We start from the raw sequence: 14,746 nt of genomic DNA, 5'->3' as shown, positions 1-14,746 counted from the left end.
ATGTGATGTCATTGATGATGTCACCAGTCTCACACCGAGTAAAATCCATCTCAGTGACCAGAACAGCAGTGGAGGGGATTCCTTCCTGCTAGCCTTCAACCTGGACTCTACACTTCAAACAAACTTCATAAATGTGACTTCAGCGCCCAACGTGGGGCTCGAACCCACGACCCTGAGATTAAGAGTCTCATGCTCTACCGACTGAGCTAGCCGGGCTTCAGATGCTAGTAAATACGAACAATAATCGAAAAGTGTTTGTAATGTCAGGTTTAATCAATGTTTCAGAGAAACCAGTTTTCCGTCTGGACTCCTCTGGACACCACCCAGACAGGTGAATGACAACATGTGACTAAATTTGTGATTTTCTAATTTTTCGTAATTGTAGATGCTCACAAATTGGCTATTTCGGAGGTGTCCATTTTTTAGGAGTTGGTGCAGTTGGAAGCCAACTACCTGGTGATGATGTCACCTACTCTCGTCCACTTGGCATTATGAGACAATTGGAGCGCATCTCAAGTTCAGCTTGAGTACGTCAAAATCTGTGTAGACCTGGCGGTTATCAGGATGCTATGCTCCTCAAGCTAGCCTATAGCTAGCTAGTGGAAAATGTCCCACTATCTATGTCTCTACATACCTGTCTAGATGGTTTTGTATAAGATTAAGGGGGAATAGAAACTAAATGATTGAATGAATTGAATCATGATCAATAACCTGCTGCACAGTTTCTGTAGTGTAGTGGTTATTCGGTTCATCGCAAATGCAAAAGGTGTCTGGTCTGAGTCTAACAGGCTGGACCTCTGGATCAGGACTGACGAGTGAACAGAACATCCACAGTTTTATCTTAGAAAAACTTCATCAATTAAAGCTTTTTTAGCAGGCCAACGGCAACTGGTGTGTGGAGGAGTCATTTTTATCCTATTGACCTTTGTTCACTTGTATCAGTCATGTATGTCCATTGTACCAAATAGCTGGTCTCTCCATTGGGGAATCGAACACCAGGCACAGATACTGCCCACTATACTAACATTGTCATAATTACGAATTATTTAATCTAACCCTGGAATGTCATCGGTCATGTGATGTCATTGATGATGTCACCAGTCTCACACCGAGTAAAATCCATCTCAGTGACCAGAACAGCAGTGGAGGTGATTCCTTTCTGCTAGCCTTCAACCTGGACTCTACACTTCAAACAAACTTCATCAATGTGACTTCAGCGCCCAACGTGGGGCTCTAACCCACGACCCTGAGATTAAGAGTCTCATGCTCTACCGACTGAGCTAGCCGGGCTTCAGATGCTAGTAAATACGAACAATAATCGAAAAGTGTTTGTAATGTCAGGTTTAATCAATGTTTCAGAGAAACCAGTTTTCCGTCTGGACTCCTCTGGACACCACCCAGACAGGTGAATGACAACATGTGACTAAATTTGTGATTTTCTAATTTTTCGTAATTGTAGATGCTCACAAATTGGCTATTTCGGAGGTGTCCATTTTTTAGGAGTTGGTGCAGTTGGAAGCCAACTACCTGGTGATGATGTCACCTACTCTCGTCCACTTGGCATTATGAGACAATTGGAGCGCATCTCAAGTTCAGCTTGAGTACGTCAAAATCTGTGTAGACCTGGCGGTTATCAGGATGCTATGCTCCTCAAGCTAGCCTATAGCTAGCTAGTGGAAAATGTCCCACTATCTATGTCTCTACATACCTGTCTAGATGGTTTTGTATAAGATTAAGGGGGAATAGAAACTAAATGATTGAATGAATTGAATCATGATCAATAACCTGCTGCACAGTTTCTGTAGTGTAGTGGTTATTCGGTTCATCGCAAATGCAAAAGGTGTCTGGTCTGAGTCTAACAGGCTGGACCTCTGGATCAGGACTGACGAGTGAACAGAACATCCACAGTTTTATCTTAGAAAAACTTCATCAATTAAAGCTTTTTTAGCAGGCCAACGGCAACTGGTGTGTGGAGGAGTCATTTTTATCCTATTGACCTTCGTTCACTTGTATCAGTCATGTATGTCCATTGTACCAAATAGCTGGTCTCTCCATTGGGGAATCGAACACCAGGCACAGATACTGCCCACTATACTAACATTGTCATAATTACGAATTATTTAATCTAACCCTGGAACGTCATCGGTCATGTGATGTCATTGATGATGTCACCAGTCTCACACCGAGTAAAATCCATCTCAGTGACCAGAACAGCAGTGGAGGTGATTCCTTTCTGCTAGCCTTCAACCTGGACTCTACACTTCAAACAAACTTCATAAATGTGACTTCAGCGCCCAACGTGGGGCTCGAACCCACGACCCTGAGATTAAGAGTCTCATGCTCTACCGACTGAGCTAGCCGGGCTTCAGATGCTAGTAAATACGAACAATAATCGAAAAGTGTCTGTAATGTCAGGTTTAATCAGTGTTTCAGAGAAACCAGTTTTCCGTCTGGACTCCTCTGGACACCACCCAGACAGGTGAATGACAACATGTGACTAAACTTGTGATTTTCTAGTTTTTCGTAATTGTAGATGCTCACAAATTGGCTATTTCGGAGGTGTCCATTTTTTAGGAGTTGGTGCAGTTGGAAGCCAACTACCTGGTGATGATGTCACCTACTCTCGTCCACTTGGCATTATGAGACAATTGGAGCGCATCTCAAGTTCAGCTTGAGTACGTCAAAATCTGTGTAGACCTGGCGGTTATCAGGATGCTATGCTCCTCAAGCTAGCCTATAGCTAGCTAGTGGAAAATGTCCCACTATCTATGTCTCTACATACCTGTCTAGATGGTTTTGTATAAGATTAAGGGGGAATAGAAACTAAATGATTGAATGAATTGAATCATGATCAATAACCTGCTGCACAGTTTCTGTAGTGTAGTGGTTATTCGGTTCATCGCAAATGCAAAAGGTGTCTGGTCTGAGTCTAACAGGCTGGACCTCTGGATCAGGACTGACGAGTGAACAGAACATCCACAGTTTTATCTTAGAAAAACTTCATCAATTAAAGCTTTTTTAGCAGGCCAACGGCAACTGGTGTGTGGAGGAGTCATTTTTATCCTATTGACCTTTGTTCACTTGTATCAGTCATGTATGTCCATTGTACCAAATAGCTGGTCTCTCCATTGGGGAATCGAACACCAGGCACAGATACTGCCCACTATACTAACATTGTCATAATTACGAATTATTTAATCTAACCCTGGAATGTCATCAGTCATGTGATGTCATTGATGATGTCACCAGTCTCACACCGAGTAAAATCCATCTCAGTGACCAGAACAGCAGTGGAGGGGATTCCTTCCTGCTAGCCTTCAACCTGGACTCTACACTTCAAACAAACTTCATCAATGTGACTTCAGCGCCCAACGTGGGGCTGAGGATGCTATGCTCCTCAAGCTAGCCTATAGCTAGCTAGTGGAAAATGTCCCACTATCTATGTCTCTACATACCTGTCTAGATGGTTTTGTATAAGATTAAGGGGGAATAGAAACTAAATGATTGAATGAATTGAATCATGATCAATAACCTGCTGCACAGTTTCTGTAGTGTAGTGGTTATTCGGTTCATCGCAAATGCAAAAGGTGTCTGGTCTGAGTCTAACAGGCTGGACCTCTGGATCAGGACTGACGAGTGAACAGAACATCCACAGTTTTATCTTAGAAAAACTTCATCAATTAAAGCTTTTTTAGCAGGCCAACCGCAACTGGTGTGTGGAGGAGTCATTTTTATCCTATTGACCTTTGTTCACTTGTATCAGTCATGTATGTCCATTGTACCAAATAGCTGGTCTCTCCATTGGGGAATCGAACACCAGGCACAGATACTGCCCACTATACTAACATTGTCATAATTACGAATTATTTAATCTAACCCTGGAATGTCATCGGTCATGTGATGTCATTGATGATGTCACCAGTCTCACACCGAGTAAAATCCATCTCAGTGACCAGAACAGCAGTGGAGGGGATTCCTTCCTGCTAGCCTTCAACCTGGACTCTACACTTCAAACAAACTTCATAAATGTGACTTCAGCGCCCAACGTGGGGCTCGAACCCACGACCCTGAGATTAAGAGTCTCATGCTCTACCGACTGAGCTAGCCGGGCTTCAGATGCTAGTAAATACGAACAATAATCGAAAAGTGTTTGTAATGTCAGGTTTAATCAATGTTTCAGAGAAACCAGTTTTCCGTCTGGACTCCTCTGGACACCACCCAGACAGGTGAATGACAACATGTGACTAAATTTGTGATTTTCTAATTTTTCGTAATTGTAGATGCTCACAAATTGGCTATTTCGGAGGTGTCCATTTTTTAGGAGTTGGTGCAGTTGGAAGCCAACTACCTGGTGATGATGTCACCTACTCTCGTCCACTTGGCATTATGAGACAATTGGAGCGCATCTCAAGTTCAGCTTGAGTACGTCAAAATCTGTGTAGACCTGGCGGTTATCAGGATGCTATGCTCCTCAAGCTAGCCTATAGCTAGCTAGTGGAAAATGTCCCACTATCTATGTCTCTACATACCTGTCTAGATGGTTTTGTATAAGATTAAGGGGGAATAGAAACTAAATGATTGAATGAATTGAATCATGATCAATAACCTGCTGCACAGTTTCTGTAGTGTAGTGGTTATTCGGTTCATCGCAAATGCAAAAGGTGTCTGGTCTGAGTCTAACAGGCTGGACCTCTGGATCAGGACTGACGAGTGAACAGAACATCCACAGTTTTATCTTAGAAAAACTTCATCAATTAAAGCTTTTTTAGCAGGCCAACGGCAACTGGTGTGTGGAGGAGTCATTTTTATCCTATTGACCTTCGTTCACTTGTATCAGTCATGTATGTCCATTGTACCAAATAGCTGGTCTCTCCATTGGGGAATCGAACACCAGGCACAGATACTGCCCACTATACTAACATTGTCATAATTACGAATTATTTAATCTAACCCTGGAACGTCATCGGTCATGTGATGTCATTGATGATGTCACCAGTCTCACACCGAGTAAAATCCATCTCAGTGACCAGAACAGCAGTGGAGGTGATTCCTTTCTGCTAGCCTTCAACCTGGACTCTACACTTCAAACAAACTTCATAAATGTGACTTCAGCGCCCAACGTGGGGCTCGAACCCACGACCCTGAGATTAAGAGTCTCATGCTCTACCGACTGAGCTAGCCGGGCTTCAGATGCTAGTAAATACGAACAATAATCGAAAAGTGTCTGTAATGTCAGGTTTAATCAGTGTTTCAGAGAAACCAGTTTTCCGTCTGGACTCCTCTGGACACCACCCAGACAGGTGAATGACAACATGTGACTAAACTTGTGATTTTCTAGTTTTTCGTAATTGTAGATGCTCACAAATTGGCTATTTCGGAGGTGTCCATTTTTTAGGAGTTGGTGCAGTTGGAAGCCAACTACCTGGTGATGATGTCACCTACTCTCGTCCACTTGGCATTATGAGACAATTGGAGCGCATCTCAAGTTCAGCTTGAGTACGTCAAAATCTGTGTAGACCTGGCGGTTATCAGGATGCTATGCTCCTCAAGCTAGCCTATAGCTAGCTAGTGGAAAATGTCCCACTATCTATGTCTCTACATACCTGTCTAGATGGTTTTGTATAAGATTAAGGGGGAATAGAAACTAAATGATTGAATGAATTGAATCATGATCAATAACCTGCTGCACAGTTTCTGTAGTGTAGTGGTTATTCGGTTCATCGCAAATGCAAAAGGTGTCTGGTCTGAGTCTAACAGGCTGGACCTCTGGATCAGGACTGACGAGTGAACAGAACATCCACAGTTTTATCTTAGAAAAACTTCATCAATTAAAGCTTTTTTAGCAGGCCAACGGCAACTGGTGTGTGGAGGAGTCATTTTTATCCTATTGACCTTTGTTCACTTGTATCAGTCATGTATGTCCATTGTACCAAATAGCTGGTCTCTCCATTGGGGAATCGAACACCAGGCACAGATACTGCCCACTATACTAACATTGTCATAATTACGAATTATTTAATCTAACCCTGGAATGTCATCAGTCATGTGATGTCATTGATGATGTCACCAGTCTCACACCGAGTAAAATCCATCTCAGTGACCAGAACAGCAGTGGAGGGGATTCCTTCCTGCTAGCCTTCAACCTGGACTCTACACTTCAAACAAACTTCATCAATGTGACTTCAGCGCCCAACGTGGGGCTGAGGATGCTATGCTCCTCAAGCTAGCCTATAGCTAGCTAGTGGAAAATGTCCCACTATCTATGTCTCTACATACCTGTCTAGATGGTTTTGTATAAGATTAAGGGGGAATAGAAACTAAATGATTGAATGAATTGAATCATGATCAATAACCTGCTGCACAGTTTCTGTAGTGTAGTGGTTATTCGGTTCATCGCAAATGCAAAAGGTGTCTGGTCTGAGTCTAACAGGCTGGACCTCTGGATCAGGACTGACGAGTGAACAGAACATCCACAGTTTTATCTTAGAAAAACTTCATCAATTAAAGCTTTTTTAGCAGGCCAACCGCAACTGGTGTGTGGAGGAGTCATTTTTATCCTATTGACCTTTGTTCACTTGTATCAGTCATGTATGTCCATTGTACCAAATAGCTGGTCTCTCCATTGGGGAATCGAACACCAGGCACAGATACTGCCCACTATACTAACATTGTCATAATTACGAATTATTTAATCTAACCCTGGAATGTCATCGGTCATGTGATGTCATTGATGATGTCACCAGTCTCACACCGAGTAAAATCCATCTCAGTGACCAGAACAGCAGTGGAGGGGATTCCTTCCTGCTAGCCTTCAACCTGGACTCTACACTTCAAACAAACTTCATAAATGTGACTTCAGCGCCCAACGTGGGGCTCGAACCCACGACCCTGAGATTAAGAGTCTCATGCTCTACCGACTGAGCTAGCCGGGCTTCAGATGCTAGTAAATACGAACAATAATCGAAAAGTGTCTGTAATGTCAGGTTTAATCAGTGTTTCAGAGAAACCAGTTTTCCGTCTGGACTCCTCTGGACACCACCCAGACAGGTGAATGACAACATGTGACTAAACTTGTGATTTTCTAGTTTTTCGTAATTGTAGATGCTCACAAATTGGCTATTTCGGAGGTGTCCATTTTTTAGGAGTTGTTGAAGTTGGAAGCCAACTACCTGGTGATGATGTCACCTACTCTCGTCCACTTGGCATTATGAGACAATTGGAGCGCATCTCAAGTTCAGCTTGAGTACGTCAAAATCTGTGTAGACCTGGCGGTTATCAGGATGCTATGCTCCTCAAGCTAGCCTATAGCTAGCTAGTGGAAAATGTCCCACTATCTATGTCTCTACATACCTGTCTAGATGGTTTTGTATAAGATTAAGGGGGAATAGAAACTAAATGATTGAATGAATTGAATCATGATCAATAACAGTTTCTGTAGTGTAGTGGTTATTCGGTTCATCGCAAATGCAAAAGGTGTCTGGTCTGAGTCTAACAGGCTGGACCTCTGGATCAGGACTGACGAGTGAACAGAACATCCACAATTTTATCTTAGAAAAACTTCATCAATTAAAGCTTTTTTATCAGGCCAACGGCAACTGGTGTGTGGAGGAGTCATTTTCATCCTATTGACCTTTGTTCACTTGTATCAGTCATGTATGTCCATTGTACCAAATAGCTGGTCTCTCCATTGGGGAATGGAACCCCAGGCACAGATACTGCCCACTATACTAACATTGTCATAATTACGAATTATTTAATCTAACCCTGGAATGTCATCGGTCATGTGATGTCATTGATGATGTCACCAGTCTCACACCGAGTAAAATCCATCTCAGTGACCAGAACAGCAGTGGAGGTGATTCCTTTCTGCTAGCCTTCAACCTGGACTCTACACTTCAAACAAACTTCATAAATGTGACTTCAGCGCCCAACGTGGGGCTCTAACCCACGACCCTGAGATTAAGAGTCTCATGCTCTACCGACTGAGCTAGCCGGGCTTCAGATGCTAGTAAATACGAACAATAATCGAAAAGTGTCTGTAATGTCAGGTTTAATCAATGTTTCAGAGAAACCAGTTTTCCGTCTGGACTCCTCTGGACACCACCCAGACAGGTGAATGACAACATGTGACTAAACTTGTGATTTTCTAGTTTTTCGTAATTGTAGATGCTCACAAATTGGCTATTTCGGAGGTGTCCATTTTTTAGGAGTTGGTGCAGTTGGAAGCCAACTACCTGGTGATGATGTCACCTACTCTCGTCCACTTGGCATTATGAGACAATTGGAGCGCATCTCAAGTTCAGCTTGAGTACGTCAAAATCTGTGTAGACCTGGCGGTTATCAGGATGCTATGCTCCTCAAGCTAGCCTATAGCTAGCTAGTGGAAAATGTCCCACTATCTATGTCTCTACATACCTGTCTAGATGGTTTTGTATAAGATTAAGGGGGAATAGAAACTAAATGATTGAATGAATTGAATCATGATCAATAACAGTTTCTGTAGTGTAGTGGTTATTCGGTTCATCGCAAATGCAAAAGGTGTCTGGTCTGAGTCTAACAGGCTGGACCTCTGGATCAGGACTGACGAGTGAACAGAACATCCACAATTTTATCTTAGAAAAACTTCATCAATTAAAGCTTTTTTAGCAGGCCAACGGCAACTGGTGTGTGGAGGAGTCATTTTCATCCTATTGACCTTTGTTCACTTGTATCAGTCATGTATGTCCATTGTACCAAATAGCTGGTCTCTCCATTGGGGAATCGAACCCCAGGCACAGATACTGCCCACTATACTAACATTGTCATAATTACGAATTATTTAATCTAACCCTGGAATGTCATCAGTCATGTGATGTCATTGATGATGTCACCAGTCTCACACCGAGTAAAATCCATCTCAGTGACCAGAACAGCAGTGGAGGTGATTCCTTTCTGCTAGCCTTCAACCTGGACTCCACACTTCAAACAAACTTCATAAATGTGACTTCAGCGCCCAACGTGGGGCTCGAACCCACGACCCTGAGATTAAGAGTCTCATGCTCTACCGACTGAGCTAGCCGGGCTTCAGATGCTAGTAAATACGAACAATAATCGAAAAGTGTTTGTAATGTCAGGTTTAATCAATGTTTCAGAGAAACCAGTTTTCCGTCTGGACTCCTCTGGACACCACCCAGACAGGTGAATGACAACATGTGACTAAACTTGTGATTTTCTAATTTTTCGTAATTGTAGATGCTCACAAATTGGCTATTTCGGAGGTGTCCATTTTTTAGGAGTTGGTGCAGTTGGAAGCCAACTACCTGGTGATGATGTCACCTACTCTCGTCCACTTGGCATTATGAGACAATTGGAGCGCATCTCAAGTTCAGCTTGAGTACGTCAAAATCTGTGTAGACCTGGCGGTTATCAGGATGCTATGCTCCTCAAGCTCGCCTATAGCTAGCTAGTGGAAAATGTCCCACTATCTATGTCTCTACATACCTGTCTAGATGGTTTTGTATAAGATTAAGGGGGAATAGAAACTAAATGATTGAATGAATTGAATCATGATCAATAACAGTTTCTGTAGTGTAGTGGTTATTCGGTTCATCGCAAATGCAAAAGGTGTCTGGTCTGAGTCTAACAGGCTGGACCTCTGGATCAGGACTGACGAGTGAACAGAACATCCACAGTTTTATCTTAGAAAAACTTCATCAATTAAAGCTTTTTTAGCACCAACGGCAACTGGTGTGTGGAGGAGTCATTTTCATCCTATTGACCTTTGTTCACTTGTATCAGTCATGTATGTCCATTGTACCAAATAGCTGGTCTCTCCATTGGGGAATGGAACCCCAGGCACAGATACTGCCCACTATACTAACATTGTCATAATTACGAATTATTTAATCTAACCCTGGAATGTCATCGGTCATGTGATGTCATTGATGATGTCACCAGTCTCACACCGAGTAAAATCCATCTCTGTGACCAGAACAGCAGTGGAGGTGATTCCTTTCTGCTAGCCTTCAACCTGGACTCTACACTTCAAACAAACTTCATAAATGTGACTTCAGTGCCCAACGTGGGGCTCGAACCCACGACCCTGAGATTAAGAGTCTCATGCTCTACCGACTGAGCTAGCCGGGCTTCAGATGCTAGTAAATACGAACAATAATCGAAAAGTGTCTGTAATGTCAGGTTTAATCAATGTTTCAGAGAAACCAGTTTTCCGTCTGGACTCCTCTGGACACCACCCAGACAGGTGAATGACAACATGTGACTAAACTTGTGATTTTCTAGTTTTTCGTAATTGTAGATGCTCACAAATTGGCTATTTCGGAGGTGTCCATTTTTTAGGAGTTGGTGCAGTTGGAAGCCAACTACCTGGTGATGATGTCACCTACTCTCGTCCACTTGGCATTATGAGACAATTGGAGCGCATCTCAAGTTCAGCTTGAGTACGTCAAAATCTGTGTAGACCTGGCGGTTATCAGGATGCTATGCTCCTCAAGCTAGCCTATAGCTAGCTAGTGGAAAATGTCCCACTATCTATGTCTCTACATACCTGTCTAGATGGTTTTGTATAAGATTAAGGGGGAATAGAAACTAAATGATTGAATGAATTGAATCATGATCAATAACAGTTTCTGTAGTGTAGTGGTTATTCGGTTCATCGCAAATGCAAAAGGTGTCTGGTCTGAGTCTAACAGGCTGGACCTCTGGATCAGGACTGACGAGTGAACAGAACATCCACAATTTTATCTTAGAAAAACTTCATCAATTAAAGCTTTTTTAGCAGGCCAACGGCAACTGGTGTGTGGAGGAGTCATTTTCATCCTATTGACCTTTGTTCACTTGTATCAGTCATGTATGTCCATTGTACCAAATAGCTGGTCTCTCCATTGGGGAATCGAACCCCAGGGGCCTGTACTACGAAGCGGGATTTGGGGTTAGCGAGGTAACTTCAGGTTTAACCCTGGGTTTTCAGGACTACGACGGTAGTTCACTTCTTAGCGGGGCACATCGCCATGGTAACTTATGCTGAACCGCTAACCTGCTCCGGAGCAGGTTATGTTCGAGATACAGATCGCCGGGTGTAAAAGCACCGCCCACTGACCAATCAGCTCTCTTGGAAAATGACATGCCCTTTCGAAGAGAAGCTTGGTGAAGTGGAGCTTGGTGCGCGGATCGTGAGAGGATCCCTCCGAAGAGAACGCGTATTCAGGGACCACCAAAACCCCTTTGCTTTCCCTGATGAGTACCTGTATGAACGATCCAAAAAAAAAGGAAAAAAAGAAAAAAGAGGTGGAGGAGAAAATAAAAAATAAATCAATCAATGAATAAATAAAACAAATCATCACCCAAAATCCGATGTACAGTCAATCCAAAACTAATACCAATTAAATAAATAAATCAAGAAGAAATGAAAAAGAAGATGCATTTGTAAGGGGATAGCAAAAAAGGGATTTCCAATTTCGTCCCTCGAACATTCTGAGTAGTCACTTTAAAAAACTAAATACCCCCCTCCTGAAAAAATTAAATAAAATAAATAAAAAAACCCAATTCTTTGGTACAGCATCAGCACAAGTTATCGGTCAACAACAATAGTTATAGAACCAATATATACAGGACTGTCTCAGAAAATTAGAATATTGTGATTTTCTGTAATGCAAACACAAAAACAAAAAAAATGTCATACATTCTGGATTCATTACAAATCAACTGAAATATTGCAAGCCTTTTATTATTTTAATATTGCTGATCATGGTTTACAGTTTAAGATTAAGATTCCCAGAATATTCAAATATATGTTTATATCCCTATGAATTTACGCATTTATACAGTCAGCGATCTTTTGCCAGCTGTCTTTCCTGCATTTTGCAGCTGCAACTGTGTTGCTTTTTGCCTGTATTATATGCCTATACTCATCATATTTCCGTAAAATTATTGTTTGCTCTTCGCTACTGAAATAAGCGGCTCTGACAGCGGACTTCTCCATGCTTGCGATTGGTCATGCGGTGAAAACACTGCCCCTTTTATGTGCACGCGCTCATATCCAGATTGGAGAAACCTGGGTTGATATACCGAGTTGATAACCACCGTCGTGTGACCGCTTAGCGTGATTGCAATTGTCCGGGTTAGTGAATCTGGATAAGGAAAAGATATCCTGGATATGTTGAACTTGCTTCGTAGTACAGGCCCCAGGCACAGATACTGCCCACTATACTAACATTGTCATAATTACGAATTATTTAATCTAACCCTGGAATGTCATCAGTCATGTGATGTCATTGATGATGTCACCAGTCTCACACCGAGTAAAATCCATCTCAGTGACCAGAACAGCAGTGGAGGTGATTCCTTTCTGCTAGCCTTCAACCTGGACTCTACACTTCAAACAAACTTCATAAATGTGACTTCAGCGCCCAACGTGGGGCTCGAACCCACGACCCTGAGATTAAGAGTCTCATGCTCTACCGACTGAGTTAGCCGGGCTTCAGATGCTAGTAAATACGAAAAATAATCGAAAAGTGTTTGTAATGTCAGGTTTAATCAATGTTTCAGAGAAACCAGTTTTCCGTCTGGACTCCTCTGGACACCACCCAGACAGGTGAATGACAACATGTGACTAAACTTGTGATTTTCTAGTTTTTCGTAATTGTAGATGCTCACAAATTGGCTATTTCGGAGGTGTCCATTTTTTAGGAGTTGGTGCAGTTGGAAGCCAACTACCTGGTGATGATGTCACCTACTCTCGTCCACTTGGCATTATGAGACAATTGGAGCGCATCTCAAGTTCAGCTTGAGTACGTCAAAATCTGTGTAGACCTGGCGGTTATCAGGATGCTATGCTCCTCAAGCTAGCCTATAGCTAGCTAGTGGAAAATGTCCCACTATCTATGTCTCTACATACCTGTCTAGATGGTTTTGTATAAGATTAAGGGGGAATAGAAACTAAATGATTGAATGAATTGAATCATGATCAATAACAGTTTCTGTAGTGTAGTGGTTATTCGGTTCATCGCAAATGCAAAAGGTGTCTGGTCTGAGTCTAACAGGCTGGACCTCTGGATCAGGACTGACGAGTGAACAGAACATCCACAATTTTATCTTAGAAAAACTTCATCAATTAAAGCTTTTTTAGCAGGCCAACGGCAACTGGTGTGTGGAGGAGTCATTTTCATCCTATTGACCTTTGTTCACTTGTATCAGTCATGTATGTCCATTGTACCAAATAGCTGGTCTCTCCATTGGGGAATCGAACCCCAGGCACAGATACTGCCCACTATACTAACATTGTCATAATTACGAATTATTTAATCTAACCCTGGAATGTCATCGGTCATGTGATGTCATTGATGATGTCACCAGTCTCACACCGAGTAAAATCCATCTCAGTGACCAGAACAGCAGTGGAGGTGATTCCTTTCTGCTAGCCTTCAACTTGGACTCTACACTTCAAACAAACTTCATAAATGTGACTTCAGCGCCCAACGTGGGGCTCGAACCCACGACCCTGAGATTAAGAGTCTCATGCTCTACCGACTGAGCTAGCCGGGCTTCAGATGCTAGTAAATACGAACAATAATCGAAAAGTGTCTGTAATGTCAGGTTTAATCAGTGTTTCAGAGAAACCAGTTTTCCGTCTGGACTCCTCTGGACACCACCCAGACAGGTGAATGACAACATGTGACTAAACTTGTGATTTTCTAATTTTTCGTAATTGTAGATGCTCACAAATTGGCTATTTCGGAGGTGTCCATTTTTTAGGAGTTGGTGCAGTTGGAAGCCAACTACCTGGTGATGATGTCACCTACTCTCGTCCACTTGGCATTATGAGACAATTGGAGCGCATCTCAAGTTCAGCTTGAGTACGTCAAAATCTGTGTAGACAGGTTATCAGGATGCTATGCTCCTCAAGCTAGCCTATAGCTAGCTAGTGGAAAATGTCCCACTATCTATGTCTCTACATACCTGTCTAGATGGTTTTGTATAAGATTAAGGGGGAATAGAAACTAAATGATTGAATGAATTGAATCATGATCAATAACAGTTTCTGTAGTGTAGTGGTTATTCGGTTCATCGCAAATGCAAAAGGTGTCTGGTCTGAGTCTAACAGGCTGGACCTCTGGATCAGGACTGACGAGTGAACAGAACATCCACAGTTTTATCTTAGAAAAACTTCATCAATTAAAGCTTTTTTAGCAGGCCAACGGCAACTGGTGTGTGGAGGAGTCATTTTTATCCTATTGACCTTTGTTCACTTGTATCAGTCATGTATGTCCATTGTACCAAATAGCTGGTCTCTCCATTGGGGAATCGAACACCAGGCACAGATACTGCCCACTATACTAACATTGTCATAATTACGAATTATTTAATCTAACCCTGGAATGTCATCGGTCATGTGATGTCATTGATGATGTCACCAGTCTCACACCGAGTAAAATCCATCTCAGTGACCAGAACAGCAGTGGAGGTGATTCCTTTCTGCTAGCCTTCAACCTGGACTCCACACTTCAAACAAACTTCATAAATGTGACTTCAGCGCCCAACGTGGGGCTCGAACCCACGACCCTGAGATTAAGAGTCTCATGCTCTACCGACTGAGCTAGCCGGGCTTCAGATGCTAGTAAATACGAACAATAATCGAAAAGTGTTTGTAATGTCAGGTTTAATCAATGTTTCAGAGAAACCAGTTTTCCGTCTGGACTCCTCTGGACACCACCCAGACAGGTGAATGACAACATGTGACTAAACTTGTGAT

General features: G+C 42.5%; 12 non-coding genes across 12 annotated transcripts; all 12 read right to left on the bottom strand.

Moving 5' to 3' along the window:
• Positions 1-143: 143 nt before the first annotated feature.
• trnak-cuu (transfer RNA lysine (anticodon CUU)) lies at positions 144-216 on the bottom strand. The gene has a single exon. It is a non-coding gene; the product is annotated as a tRNA-Lys (tRNA).
• Positions 217-1,217: 1,001 nt separating this feature from the next.
• trnak-cuu (transfer RNA lysine (anticodon CUU)) lies at positions 1,218-1,290 on the bottom strand. The gene has a single exon. It is a non-coding gene; the product is annotated as a tRNA-Lys (tRNA).
• A 1,001-nt stretch (positions 1,291-2,291) lies between these two features.
• trnak-cuu (transfer RNA lysine (anticodon CUU)) lies at positions 2,292-2,364 on the bottom strand. Its single transcript has one exon. It is a non-coding gene; the product is annotated as a tRNA-Lys (tRNA).
• Positions 2,365-4,038: 1,674 nt separating this feature from the next.
• On the bottom strand, positions 4,039-4,111 carry trnak-cuu (transfer RNA lysine (anticodon CUU)). Its single transcript has one exon. It is a non-coding gene; the product is annotated as a tRNA-Lys (tRNA).
• A 1,001-nt stretch (positions 4,112-5,112) lies between these two features.
• Positions 5,113-5,185, bottom strand: trnak-cuu (transfer RNA lysine (anticodon CUU)). Its single transcript has one exon. It is a non-coding gene; the product is annotated as a tRNA-Lys (tRNA).
• A 1,674-nt stretch (positions 5,186-6,859) lies between these two features.
• On the bottom strand, positions 6,860-6,932 carry trnak-cuu (transfer RNA lysine (anticodon CUU)). Its single transcript has one exon. It is a non-coding gene; the product is annotated as a tRNA-Lys (tRNA).
• Positions 6,933-7,924: 992 nt separating this feature from the next.
• On the bottom strand, positions 7,925-7,997 carry trnak-cuu (transfer RNA lysine (anticodon CUU)). Its single transcript has one exon. It is a non-coding gene; the product is annotated as a tRNA-Lys (tRNA).
• A 992-nt stretch (positions 7,998-8,989) lies between these two features.
• Positions 8,990-9,062, bottom strand: trnak-cuu (transfer RNA lysine (anticodon CUU)). Its single transcript has one exon. It is a non-coding gene; the product is annotated as a tRNA-Lys (tRNA).
• A 990-nt stretch (positions 9,063-10,052) lies between these two features.
• On the bottom strand, positions 10,053-10,125 carry trnak-cuu (transfer RNA lysine (anticodon CUU)). The gene has a single exon. It is a non-coding gene; the product is annotated as a tRNA-Lys (tRNA).
• Positions 10,126-12,401: 2,276 nt separating this feature from the next.
• trnak-cuu (transfer RNA lysine (anticodon CUU)) lies at positions 12,402-12,474 on the bottom strand. The gene has a single exon. It is a non-coding gene; the product is annotated as a tRNA-Lys (tRNA).
• A 992-nt stretch (positions 12,475-13,466) lies between these two features.
• Positions 13,467-13,539, bottom strand: trnak-cuu (transfer RNA lysine (anticodon CUU)). The gene has a single exon. It is a non-coding gene; the product is annotated as a tRNA-Lys (tRNA).
• Positions 13,540-14,527: 988 nt separating this feature from the next.
• trnak-cuu (transfer RNA lysine (anticodon CUU)) lies at positions 14,528-14,600 on the bottom strand. Its single transcript has one exon. It is a non-coding gene; the product is annotated as a tRNA-Lys (tRNA).
• Between the last annotated feature and the right edge of the window lie 146 nt (positions 14,601-14,746).

The sequence above is a fragment of the Cololabis saira genome, chromosome 4 (assembly GCF_033807715.1).
Source record: "Cololabis saira isolate AMF1-May2022 chromosome 4, fColSai1.1, whole genome shotgun sequence".
NCBI lineage: Eukaryota > Metazoa > Chordata > Actinopteri > Beloniformes > Belonidae > Cololabis > Cololabis saira.
The sequence above is the reverse complement of the archived record's forward strand: the minus strand, read 5'-3'. Positions and strand labels throughout refer to the sequence as shown.